General features: G+C 43.6%; 1 protein-coding gene across 1 annotated transcript in view; it reads left to right on the top strand.

Annotated features, from left to right (window-relative positions):
* Positions 1 to 587: 587 nt before the first annotated feature.
* Positions 588 to 13,255, top strand: part of FAM13C (family with sequence similarity 13 member C) — a gene marked incomplete at its 3' end in the record, with an annotated part of 74,216 nt that continues 61,548 nt past the window's right edge. The window contains exon 1 of the mRNA XM_081861210.1: positions 588 to 1,006. The remainder of the gene's footprint in view (positions 1,007 to 13,255) is intronic.

Here is a 13,255-nt window from a genome sequence, read left to right as displayed (position 1 = left end):
GAACTATCTTTACATGGGATGAAAAAAGATCACAAAGATGGTGCTGGGTGAGCCTTTTTTAGAAGGCTACTCTGCAACCAGGGTGCTACTACTGAAAAGGCTTTGGTGGTTACTTCACTTTGTGGTCACTTCATTCACCCTGGAGCAAGCAGGACATCGAAGAGATCCAGGTCGGATATATATGGGAGAAGATGATATTTGGGTTATGCACCAAAAGGTGGCCTATATCGTTACATATAAATGAATTTCTAATTCAGATGAATCCCAGACCATGGTTTGGAGACACAGAATTGCCATGTATGAGGAGAGGAGCACACAAAAGTCCAGGTCTCAGTGTCCCCTCATGTGTCTCACATCAAACCATGATTTGGTGTTGCATCTGAATCAGCTTACTATTGCACCTGATGTCTGGCCTAAATATCCATGTGTGCACAAGTATACCTGTTACTCATTTTGAACCTTTTAAAAACCCCTTAAAGAGAGCTTTTAAAAGATCCTTTACCCCTACCCTTTAAATCCATCTTCGGCTCTAGTGATAGCAAATGGGGGGGGGGGGGAGATGTGGAGAGAAGAAAAGCATTGGAAGAGACAGTTTAGCTATAAAACTAATCTAAGGCTGTGTGATCATTAGCAGCTTAAGACTCAGGCCATTTCCCTACATGGCATTTCAAGTCACATTTGCATGTTGCTGCACAAACCAGAGAGCGAGGTGGGATGTCCTATGCACATTACCTGTTTGTTTCCCTGGCACCTGCACCTGCCTCTATTCGTTAAGCTGTGATTGCACATGCAAAACAGCTGCCTCACAGGAACACACCTCAGCTGAACTGTGAAGTGATTGTGGCTTATTGTTTTCAAACTGGATGGGAGCTGGTTGGAGGGGAAATGCATCAAACTGCAGTATTCCTCAAGAACTACGGGATATGGATGGTGGCTAATAAACATTGTGTGGACACAAGTTCAGACATCAGGAGCAGAAGGAAGCCTACTGGAGCCAGAGGAAAAGGTAATGCTTACACAGCGTTGTTAATTCATCTATGAAATGTTATAGGTATTAAAACCAGGCTCTCTCCAGCTAATTCAACATAACTGGGGCCATGGGTGTAGCTAAGGAGGGGTGGCTGCCTCCTTAAATCAATAAAATTCAATAAAAATACATAGCAAACTGAGGTTCTGCCCCCCAAACAAAAGGCCTGCCCCCCTAGCAAAAATCCTGGCTATGCCCATGACTGGGGCAGTTTTGTGCTTAAATGTGGCAGTAGCAGTTCCATGTGTTTATTTTAGCTTTCAGACCCAAGCTGGCACACTGTGTATTTCATTGAAATGTCTTGTGTTGAGGTGGTTCTTGAGGTAATTGGATGCTGAAATGAATCCTCCCCCTCCCCCCGTCGAATCTGGTGTTTCTCCTCTAGCTTAAATTCACCCACTTCTTGAGTCCTTTTCCCTCAGTTCTTTTTGTTTTACTTTGTCTTCCTTCTACCACAGGCTCTTAACTGCCATTTTCACTGAAAATTCCTCTCAAGTGCCATCTTCCTTTGTTCACAGCCTGGCCTCCCATTGGTCAGGGCAAATATGCCATGACATCATCACCCTGACCAGGTGATTCCATCTTGATGTTGCTCCTTTTTTGCCTGTGAGAGTTGTGATGAAGCAGAGCTAAAGAACTGACACAGTTGAGGGTGGAGTGGAAAGTTAGGTGCTTTCCCCCTTGCTTCTCTTTCTTTTGTTAACCCTAGAACTGAATAATGTTTTCCCTCATAAAATGTGACATTAAGGGTTCTGTTGTTCTTTTTAAAGGCGTTTAAATAATTCACAATGGTGTATCTCCACAGCGCTGGAAACGTTGTTAACAAGTGTCTCTCTAGAGAGTCACGGTTCTGCTTTGAAATTCTCACTCCATGTGAGAAAGGAAGAGTTCAGAACTTCTTGGCACCGTAGAAACTGTAATACGCAGGCATATTATCATTTATTCATATAGCATAATCTATGTACATGGTGCTTTGGAAAGAACAGGCATGTGAGCATTTTATTTTAGTGGATATTGAATATTGGAACATAAGCATTGTGATTTTCAGTATGTGCAATATGGAAACAATATGTTCCAAAATTTGTATTTGAAAACATGTGTTTGAGAACATGGGCACATGCCACAGGCAATTCCCAGTTAACCATGAACTCCCTGTGGCATTATATAGAAATACTTGTTTTCCCCCAAGCCGTATATCAAATTGATCTGAAGTCTCTTAAATCAAAGGGCTAGACTCTGGTGTAGCTGATTTGTTGTTTGAGGTACATTTCTTGCTTTAGGACCATAGTTTTCAAACTTTGTTTTGAAGGAACCTGGGGTACCTCAGAAGCTGATCAGCAGTTCCTCAATGAGATCACCATAATGGCAGACTTTATTATTATTATTAATTGATTGAATATATATATATATTTCATATATTTCTCTGCAATACAGTCCACTGCTTGGAAAGTCCAAAACAGCCACAATTGAAGTGTGTGTGTGTGGGGGGGACGCTATTAAAAAAGAGAAAAGATCTGACACAACATTGCTCCAACAGTTATGCAGAGACATGCAGGTGCAAAACCACATTTTGTACTAGTGTGGACAGGACCCATGTGAGCGTCTACCTCCTGATACAGTACAGATACAGGTTGAGCTGCACCTTTAATTACATCCTGTGGTGATAGCCTTCCCCCTGTTTCGCTGTAATCTCTGCTTTGCGTAGAAAAGTGGATTTGAATTTTATAGAATGTGTGACCTCTTGACTTAGTTTGTCCTGAAGTTTGACATCTTGCTTACTGCTTACTGGAGGTTTCTCTCTACTTTTCAACTGTGCTTTTAATTTGAAGATGATTTGCTCATCACAGGTTGATGAGGCACTCATGCGTCTTCTTCTGTACAGCAATATCACCGTATCGATAAAGACAGTTACGTTTTGTCTGAATGCCAGCCTCTGTGTCTGCCTTTCTTAAGCAGGGAACCTGGTAGCCACAAAATGGACAATCCAAAAAACCTTAGACCATAAGTGTATGTATCCCTGTGCCTTTTGGATAATTAGATTCTAACTTCTATTACTTTGAACTGGAGTGATGTGTGATCCCTGGAGACTATGCTATTTAATGTAACCTGGTAGAGGCATTATATATATATTTTTATTGGTTAATATTGCTATCACATAGCAAGCGAGTTAAAAGACAGGTGTGCCAATACAGTTTGGAATTGGGTTGGATATACAACCATTTCTGCACTGTGACATTTGCTCGTGAGGCCACTGTGTCTAGCTGTGTCTCTTCTTGGGGTTGCACAACTGACTTGTGGGGCTATTTGTTGTGTCTCACTTTCAAATAAGGTTAATACTGTATCTGAAATTAAGAGGATTGAAATGTCTTAGAGCAGTCAGTCCCATCCTGAATGCAGAAATGTAACAGAATTACCTTCCCTTAGGGATGCAATCCTATCCTACTTGGGGTTAAGCCCCATTGAAATAAATGGAGCTTATTTTGAGGTAAATGCACATGGGATCAAACCACTGTCAGGCCCCACCCATTTGCCGTGACCCACAGAGCACCTGCCTTTGGTCTCCTTACACTTCACCAGGAGGCTCATCTGGCTATTTCCTGAAATTTGAAGGCTTGATTAGCTAAAACACTTGCTGGATTCAGGGCCAGAGAGGTCTGGCACCCACAAACTCATAACACTCTCCCTTTGTCTCCCTCTGAGACTCGGGCTCAAAGGCAATTTTGTGTTTCCAACTTTTTAAATTTCTTTTTTTATAAATGACTTTCCTTCAAAAGATCTGAAGAGGCAGGGAAGCTATGCCAGTACCTTTGAGACATCAATCACATATGGTGGGAGAAAATGATACTTTGCAGATCACTGAAATTTAATAGAACAATTTGTATCGGCCTACCCGTCTGTGTGCCATCATTCTAGCTCTGAGCAGCATCTATGAGCTAACAGAACCACATGTTGCAACTCTCTGTGAGTTGCCATCCTGGCCTTCCTTCCTTCCTTCCATCTAGGAATCCTTATAGATTAGTGGCAGAGGGCCCAAACAGATGTAGTATTAAATATGAAAATACATAAAATGTCCCCGACTCTGTCTGAGCACGTGGGAGGGCCACTCTGAGCCAGAGTGCATATGCATAATTTTTGAGCCCCCCCGCCCCCGGGTCTGCACCCAGCCCACCACTGTGGTGACCAGGAGGTTCCTCACAAGTGGATGGGCCAAAAAAATGCCCTCCTCTTTTTTGACACATAGTTTGAAGGATGTACCACTTAAGAGCTCCAAACATGCTTGGCTAAGGAACTTCCATGAGGCATCTGGCTCCTGGCCACTACTGGGAACAAAATCCTGGACTAGATATGCCAGTGATCTGATCCAGCGAGGCAAATCTTCTAACACACGAGACCTGGGCAGCTACTCAACCTTCCCAGGTGCTTCTGGCAGTCACTGTTGTAAGAGAACTGTGGGACTCTCTCTCTCTCTCTCTCTCTCTCTCTCTCTGATTAAAAATATTTTGGTTCCTAAATGTATTTTGAATAAAGAAATATGAGCTGGTCTTGCTTGGTAGCGCACCATGCTTTCATGTTGTGAATAATTGATGATCATTGGGTCTGTTTATTGGTCTTGGGGGTATTGCTTGGGTGATTGATCGCTGCTTCGCACACAGCCTTTACATAATTTGGCAAGTACACCTTGCTCTAGAAAATAATAAATGTGCCAGAGGATGGAAGTTATCCCTCCCACCTCTCCACACATTTAACAGCAACAGCCATATTTTCTGTTGCATCTTGGGTTCGATAAAAATAGGATGCTGCTCACTGGAATGGCTTGAACTTGTGCGTGCAGTTCACCTTATAACGGGGCCATGGGCTGATCTGCAACAAGGCGGATTAGTCCCAATTGGTTTTATGGGCAAGCTGGCACCTCTGGCTTTGACAAGGTATTTATCTTGCAGAAGGATCTTTGGGTCTAAGAGAACACAGTGCCGTTTCACACATTCTGTGGAAGTGAACCATGGGGTTTGCCCGCTCAGTGTATACTTGGCAGGGATTTGCAGCCGGTCTCAGCACTCTGCCAGGAGTCACTGGAGTTCGGAACCTTTGGCTCTCTACGCAGCTGACCATGTGGTGGACAAAAAAAATATATATATAATGCAGTTTGGAGCATCTTACTGGGCTCCTTACTGGTCCTACCAGTAAGTCATTGGGCCCTCCAAACCTGGAAGGGCTATTGAAAGCTTCCTGTTTGGACTCGGTAGGACCGTACTCTAGTAGGTAGAGCAACTGCTTGAATAAATTGTCCCAGGTACAATCCTTGGTGTCTCTAGGTAAGGCTGGGAGAGACTCCCACCTAAGGAGCCACTGCCAGTGTAGACAAGGCCAAGGTAGATGGACCAATGGTCTGGGTCAGTATAAGGCCACTTCCTGTATCCCTCCCTTCCTCTGTTGTCTCCATGCTCCTGCTGTATCAAGCCCCAGGCCCATCTAGTCTAGCATCCTGTTTTGACTGTGACCAACCAAACGCCTGCGGGAAGCTTACAACCAGGGCAAGTGGGTCAGTGCTCTCCTAGTTTGCAATTCCCAGGTTGCAATTCCCTTGGTGTTTCCAGATATGGCTGGAGAGGCTCCTGGCTGAAACCCTGGGGAGCTGTTGTCTGCTCAGGGTGCTGGGAATTGTAGCTCTGTGGGAATTGGGGGAGGGGAAGGGCAGAAGCTACAGGGGCCATTTCAGAAGTGGGGAAGGGATGTCCCATGAAGCATATCGTGCATTCAAGAGGCAGAGAGGTGGTGGCAAAATGGTGACAAAAGATGGCATTTTAAATTTGGTTGAAATTAGGAAAGAATTGAAAAGGGTACTACTGTTAAGTGGGCCTTTGAAAGTGTGACATGCTGTATGGACATTCCTGGAGGAGGGATGATTCATCAAGCTCCAGAAGCTTGTTCTTAGATGCAGTCAAGGTTAAATTGTCAAACAGCAATGCATTTCAAGAGCATTTATTTGCAATCATAATTAAATATAGTGTTCTACAATGTGGATTTTTGTTCTTGTCTTTTGCATGTTTGATCCTTATTCATGTTTTTGAAAACTGCTTATAGTTTTCCTCCTAATATATAAAAATTGTCTAAATCAATAAAACAAATTGCTCTTTTCTTCCTTTTCCCCAGCCTCTCCACACTACCCCCCCAAATGTATTTAGGCTTCCTTGTGTGGTTTTTTTTTGTAATAAAAAAAAAAACTTACATCAATTTTGCTGTCTTCCCACCCTGAAAAATATTCCCAAAGCTTTTTAAAAAATATACTGATACCTCCCTTCTTGTTTCTTAGTGACCCTGTTATGGCTTCAATCCTATTGGCACTCAATCAGCATAATTTGCTATTAGAGTGAATGATGGCAATAACTATTGTGAGGTTAGCTGCATGGAACAAGCACATTTCCCAGCTATATCTTTTTTTAAACAAAGGGATATATGGTTTGCCCATGCTTGCCTAGTATAGAGTCCCATTTGATTTGTAGCAATGTTCAACCTGCATGCAGAACCGTTGAGTTGAGAGAGAGAGATAGCTGTGGGGCACAATCACATACTGTACAGTATAGGGTTTGAAATATGGAGGACTGGGAATTACATGGATGATCCCACCTGCCCTCCCTCAATGAGTGGAGGGCTGTTGGAAATTCTGGCTGTAACTCACAGTTGCATTGCCAGGGTGACTCAGCAATGAATGGCCCCTTCAACACGATGGAAGCACATTTAACAGTCTGACTCACTTGGTGTGTTCTGCACCTCCAAGCCATTTTGTCCTAAAGTAGAACTGTTAAAACCATCCAAGTACTATGTCAAACTTAGACAGTGAGTTAACAGTGATGGAACTGGGAGCTGCTAATCTTGGTTCAATATAGGTCTTCCACTTCCTGTTTCAGAACAGTGTAAAATGTATTCTGCTTGCTTATCCTATACAGATTTGGAGTGCAAAGAGATTTGAACAGCTATTAATGCCTAACTGGCATTTGGTTCAAAGCGCAGGTCTTGAAGGAACGGTGCTGACTCAAGTCACAACTTGTGAGTCATTTATTTGAGTCATCCAGTTCTACTACTTTTTGGTGGCTGTCTTATTTTTCTGGATACAGCCTGTTCTCCTAAGAATAATTGTTATTTCTGCCTTTCATTAAGAGTATTTTCTTTCTTGATAGCATTACAATCATGTATAGGGATCAAAAGTAGGCTGTTTTATTGAATATTTACATTAGATAGAACAAAGCAAATGAAAAATTAGGAAAAACTTTATCCCTGACTGGCAAGGGTTGGCCAAATGTTATGGGCAGATCATGGCTTTGTCCAGACAGGGGGATTATCTTGCATTTGGGTCATTTGGATATGATTTTTCTGCATGCTCAGTGAAGGACACCCCCCTTTTTTTGCTCACCATCTTTATTGATATTCTGCTTCTGAGTGGAGCTTGGCAGAGAATAACCTGGGGTTATGTTTTGTTTTCGGCCTCCTCCTTAAATATTCCCAGTTACCTTGCAGGATCAGACTGCAGTTTGCTTGTTCATTTATTTAAAAATAAATGCACTTTTGCACAATTTGGATTTAATAGAACTGTGCAAAATCAGTAATGATAAAACAAATTCGGGCCACTTAATGGTCTGAGTGGGATGTGTGCTGAGCTCTCGGTAAATTAATGATCTCGTCTATCCTTCTCCAAATAGCATCCAACTTCATATTAAACCACACTGGGATCTGATTATGTTACTGAGGGCCCAGCTACACTTTCCCATACCTCTTTGGCCCATTTTCAATTTGGTCCAGAGCTGGGTTTCGTACTTGGGATTTTTGCCTAAGCTTTTACTTGAGGAAGATCTGTGAAAGCCCGTGTTTCCCCATGTATTCTTCCTTCAGCTCTGCGCAGCTATGGCAGAGAGTAGGAGAAACAGCGAGTCAGAGAATCGAGAAGGGATTACGTTCACATAGCTGGACCTGCATGGATCTTTAAAACAAATGAGGGCAAAATCGAAAGAAACAATGAACTGCGAAGGCAGCAGACATGTTTTGCGCATGTATCATGTGATCAGTCGGGTCAGCAACTGGTGGACCAGAAGAGCTCTGCTCAGAAGTTGGAAAGACAACTGGAAAATTATTCTTGAGGGCAGGCAGGGAAAGAAGGTGAAGAGGTGAGGGTGGACTGCTCCAAAATGCAACTCCAGGGAAAAGTATGAGGAATCCCATTTAAGAGCTGTTTTCAGAGCAGTTTAGGAAGTGGAGCAAATCTCTTTCTGGGTTTCCCCTGGATTTCATAAAACTTGATTTAATGGTTAACCAGAGCAAGCAGAGAAAGAAAGCTGTTGGACCCAGGATAAGAGATCAGTACAGAATATGGGGGTAACATGCGTTCAACAAAAGACAGCTACACCACCCCTTTGTTTAGGTGTAATGTTTGTCTTCACGTTTAAATTGCTATGTCTCTGTCTTGTGTTATTGCATTACAGTGAATGCATTTATGTAAGATGTGCTGAAGAAACAGAGAGGCCAATTCAGCCATACCCAAGCAAGGAGATATCAATACTTACTGATCCGGCAGTATTTGGGGCAGTGGGGGCTGTTCTGTGCCCAAAAGGCTGCCCTACCTATAGAATCCTCAGCTTTTTCAGCAGGACATGATGTGCCAAAGGTTGTGTGTGCCTCCTTATATTGAAGTGAATAAGAAAGCCTGCTGGCACAATACTCCACATAGAGAAAAATGAAGAGCTGAGTTATTTTTAGCAAGCTGCCTTTTGTCTTGGTTGTTCTAGATTCTTGCTTATGTATGCCTCTAGGTCATGCTCTGCTGAGAACCTGCTTTTGGTGAAATAGAATTTCCTCCTCCTGACACTCACAAGGGAAAAAAATACATATATTAAAGGGGATGCATGATCAAAGCCTTTTTTCCTGAACTGCTAAATGACCAAGTCTCTTGAGGTAAAACGTGTCCTCATTCTGTGAAATGTGTGGTAGAAAGCTACTTGGGCAGCAAAATTGAGCACACATAGAAATGGGACACAAAGACAGGCACTCTGAATGGAGAGATGTAGAGTTAGGACTGACCGGTGAGGTGGCCAAGTTTGCTGAAAACGAGAGAGAGATCGTGAAGAGCTTTTAATGGACCTTTCCCAACTGAGTGAATGGGCAGCAAAATGGCAAATGCAAGTGTAAAGTAATGCATTTTCGGGTGAAAAATCTTAAATTTCAAATGATGGCTCTGCTCTGCCTCCACTGTTCAGAGGCAGTAATGCTTCTGAATGCTGTTTTGTTCAGGTCCTGCTTGTGGGGTTCCCACAGGCATCTGGTTTGCCACTGTGAGAACAAGATGCTGGACTAGATGGGCCACTGGCCTGATCCAGCAGGCTCTTCTTACGTCCGTATGTTCTAATGCGAAGCCTACTTGAGAAAACAACAACAGACCACTGCTGACATCTTTAAATGTGTATGCATTCATACTGAACTCAGTATGTGAACAGGGACACCCCAGAAACCCCTGGGTGGTGGATATTACCTCAGTGTCTGACTGTGACATGGAGCAGAAGACTCACTAAGGGACCTACCACTTGACATGGGTGTGTGGTAGTGGAGAGGACACTTTCCTTCCTCTACCCTGTCCATAGCCACCATGAATTGCTAAGGGGGACAGGTGCAGAACTATAACCTGGTTCATAGCACAATCCTAGGCTTGTTCACTCAGATGTAAATCCCACTGTATTCAGTGGTACTTAACACAGTTGTTTGTTTAAGATTGTGGAGACAAACTACAAAGCTGCCTTATAGAGCATAATGTCAGCTCATTGGCACAGACCAATGTGGGGAACCTCTGGCACTCCAGATGTTACTGAACTACAAGTCCCATCAGTCCCAGCAAGCATGGCCAGTGGCTAGGGATGATGATAGTTCAGCAACACCTGGAGGGCCAGAGGTTCCCCATACCTGGTCTATGTAGTCCAGGATTGTCTTCTCCAGCCTTACTATGTTGTGCCCTCCAAATGTTTGGGGCTGAAACTCCCATCACCCTCAGCCAGGGTCCCAAAGCCAGCAGCTCTCCATAAACTCAGGCAAGACTCTTCCCTCTTCTGCAACCTGGGATTCTTTTAACTGATGATGCTGGAGATTGAGCTCAAGACTTTGTAGATGCAAGTCATGAACTTAAACCCTGCACTGGGGGCACTTTTCTTCTTTCTCATTTGGTGGAAACACTGAACACGTCACTCTTGTGACACTCCCAGTTCCTATTCCTTTTACCATGTCAGAGATTTCAAATGCAAAATGCCAAAGTGCAACAGAGTCAAAGTTTTTACTTAAAAAACTAAATCATAATGCTTTGTGTGCTTTTCTCTGTGGGTTATTTTTTAAAAAAACCCTTAAATCCTGGTTAGTCATTTCTATGCTAAAACTCTTATCTCCTACTCTGCACCTTTACAGCATCTTACATCATTGTTAATGTTTCTCCTTTGAGGTTTTAGTCAGTGCTGTTAGCACTATGTATAAATATGAGTAACCCTTCCAAAAAAAAAGTGAAGTGAGAAGAACTGCAGATTTGTTCGCAAACCTTATTTGCAAACAGGAAGCGAGGCCCATGGCCATTCTGGAGAATTATAAGGCAGTGAAACCCAAACAAGCAGAGCTGAAAGCATTCATCACTTAATCTGTGGAATCTGTTCATTAATCATAGATTTTAAGCTCTGGAATTTCTCATCAGAAGAACCCTCTCTGCAAAGTCTTGTAAACAACCTGTGCACATTAAACCATAACCCTGCCCATGTAGTCAACAGAAACAAGTAATTATTATTGAGTAAATAGCTTCATAAGATCAAAGGCAATGAAGCTTCATTGTACTAATTATTAAATTGTTAAATGCATACATTAAGTTACAGCCACAACTTCTTTGTTAGACAGAAGAAGAACCTCCTTCTCTGATTCAGGCTAAAGGTTTGCTTAGGGCAGGTGTTTGGAACCTTTGGCCCTCCAGATGTTGCTGAACTACAACTCCCATGTCCTGGCAAGCATGGCCAGTTGCCAGGAATGATGGGAGTTGCAGTTCAGCCCCTCCCCCCTCTTAAATGTGAATGCAACCTGGATCAAAAACATCAGACAGCCAACCTAACAGCTGCCAAAGAATTATAACAAATAACCATAACCACCCCCTGTTCATTATTGACTTCAAAATTCTTTTAAGTAGTGAATGGGGGGTTGTAGAAACTATCATTGTCTGATTTCCCCCCAAAGCAATTTATGATTTAAGAACCCTTGGCATTAATGCTGTCCTTTGTTTTTGTTAATACAGTGGTACCTCGGGTTACATACGCTTCAGGTTACAGACTCTGCTAACCCAGAAATAGTGCTTCAGGTTAAGAACTTTGCTTCAGGATAAGAACAGAAATCGTGCTCTGGCGGCGCAGCAGCAGCAGCAGGCCCCATTAGCTAAAGTGGTCTTCAGGTTAAGAACAGTTTCAAGTTAAGAACGAACGGAACTAATTAAGTACTTAACCTGAGGTACCACTGTAGCTCCTAAAGGAGCTGTCCAAAAGACAGTGAACTTTAAGAGATTTGCATCAGTGAACATTGGGGTCTGTTTTCCTTTTTATCTTGTTCATTTGGGGTGCTTTCCCCATTTTTTCTTGCACTCCCATAGTTTGGGAGCCAAGATTGTAGAGGGGTGTGTGTGTGTGTGTGTGTGTGTGTGTGTGTGTGTGTGTGGTAAGCAAGTATTTTTAAGTTTACTAGTCAGCAGTCTCAGCTTTGGCTTCTCCTTGCATATCATTCCTTCAACTGGAGTCATCTTGGTTTTTTAAAAAACTTATTTCCCCAGAAATAATATTATTGTGTGCTACAGAACAGAATGTGAACCCTAATGGTCACTGGGACAATGTTGGGGGCAGTTCAGTAGAAGTAATCTAGGCTCTGTGAAAAATAGCATAAAAATAAAGGCCCTGCAATCTGGGGCTTACGAAGTGGGGGGCGGAAGGAGTGGGCTGCCCCGGGTGCCACTTGGGGTGTGTGTGACAAGATGGCCCCTGCCTTCCCCCAGCTGTAGAGCGACCAAGGGTGCACACAGTCATAATGGGCGCTACTCACGTGGCATCCATATGGGCTGCCGCTCTTGCGAACCGTCCATATGGGCATCTGTCCAGGATGCCTCTCGCACGGCAACCGTATGGGCTGCCGCTCGTGAGCAGCGGCCCATAAGGAGTGTGCACGCGTGGCAGCCTGTATGGTTGCCGTGGGTGCGTCACCGGGCGGTTTGCCCCGCCCCTCGGCATCCCACCCTGGGTGCCAGAGAGGGTTCTTCCGCTACTGCCTGCAATCGCTGTGAATCATGCTTTGTAGGACTGACAGCAAATGCCACAAGCAACCAAGCAGAGATGCTCAGTTTTCCTGTGCACCAAGGAATGTGGATTTCTCTAGTATTCACTGTGCTGCCTATGCACCAGCTGAGCAAACATTTTATTTCCCCAGATTACAAATATCATTATTCTGTTGCTAGGACTGAATACTCTACTGGCTTCGGACAAATATTCCTTACAAGTGTACTTGGTGGCTTTATCACATAGCACAGACATGGTGTAGGAAACAGAGCTGCATTGATTTTCATCCTTGAATATTGTTGAGGCAAAATGTTTTTTTCTCCCCTTGGTTTTTTTTAAGGGCAAGATGTCCAGGGGGTGGGTGGGTTGCCAAACAGTGAAATTTCTCTCACACACTCCCCAAGTGTTCACAGGCATTTATAGGCTCTGGTTTTCCTTACGATTATTGCTTTAGTGCCGTTTGCGTTTACCTGGGATTTTGTCTTCTGTAAGTGATCCCAACCTATCAGGAAATGTAAATGGAATGTGATGACATCACTGCGGCACAAAACCTATCAAATTTTGGTGACCACAACACTGAGGGCAAGCAAAGCCGATCCTTTGGACTGGTGAGGGGAGGAAAGGCCAGTCTGAGCCAGAGCAGAGAGGTGAGTTTTGTGCCCTCCAGGGCCTGACAAGCTGGTGGCAGAGCAGAGAGGTGAGTTTTGTGCCCTCCAGGGCCTGACAAGCTGGTGGTGGCAGACAAGCTGCCAAACCCTAGGTATGTCCCTGCCTGTCCTACCTACATTTCAGATTATTTATGCTTGGGGAGGGAGATCTGGGGCAGGATATAGACAGATTATTCTCTGCAGGTGCACATGGTGTTCTATATTTAATGCAGCAACCTCTGTTTCCCCAAACACCCATTCCTCCT

The sequence above is a fragment of the Podarcis erhardii genome (assembly GCF_964252035.2).
Source record: "Podarcis erhardii genome assembly, chromosome: 5".
In the NCBI taxonomy this organism is placed as follows: domain Eukaryota; kingdom Metazoa; phylum Chordata; class Lepidosauria; order Squamata; family Lacertidae; genus Podarcis; species Podarcis erhardii.
Note: the sequence above shows the minus strand (reverse complement) of the source record. Positions and strands in the feature narration are given on the sequence as shown.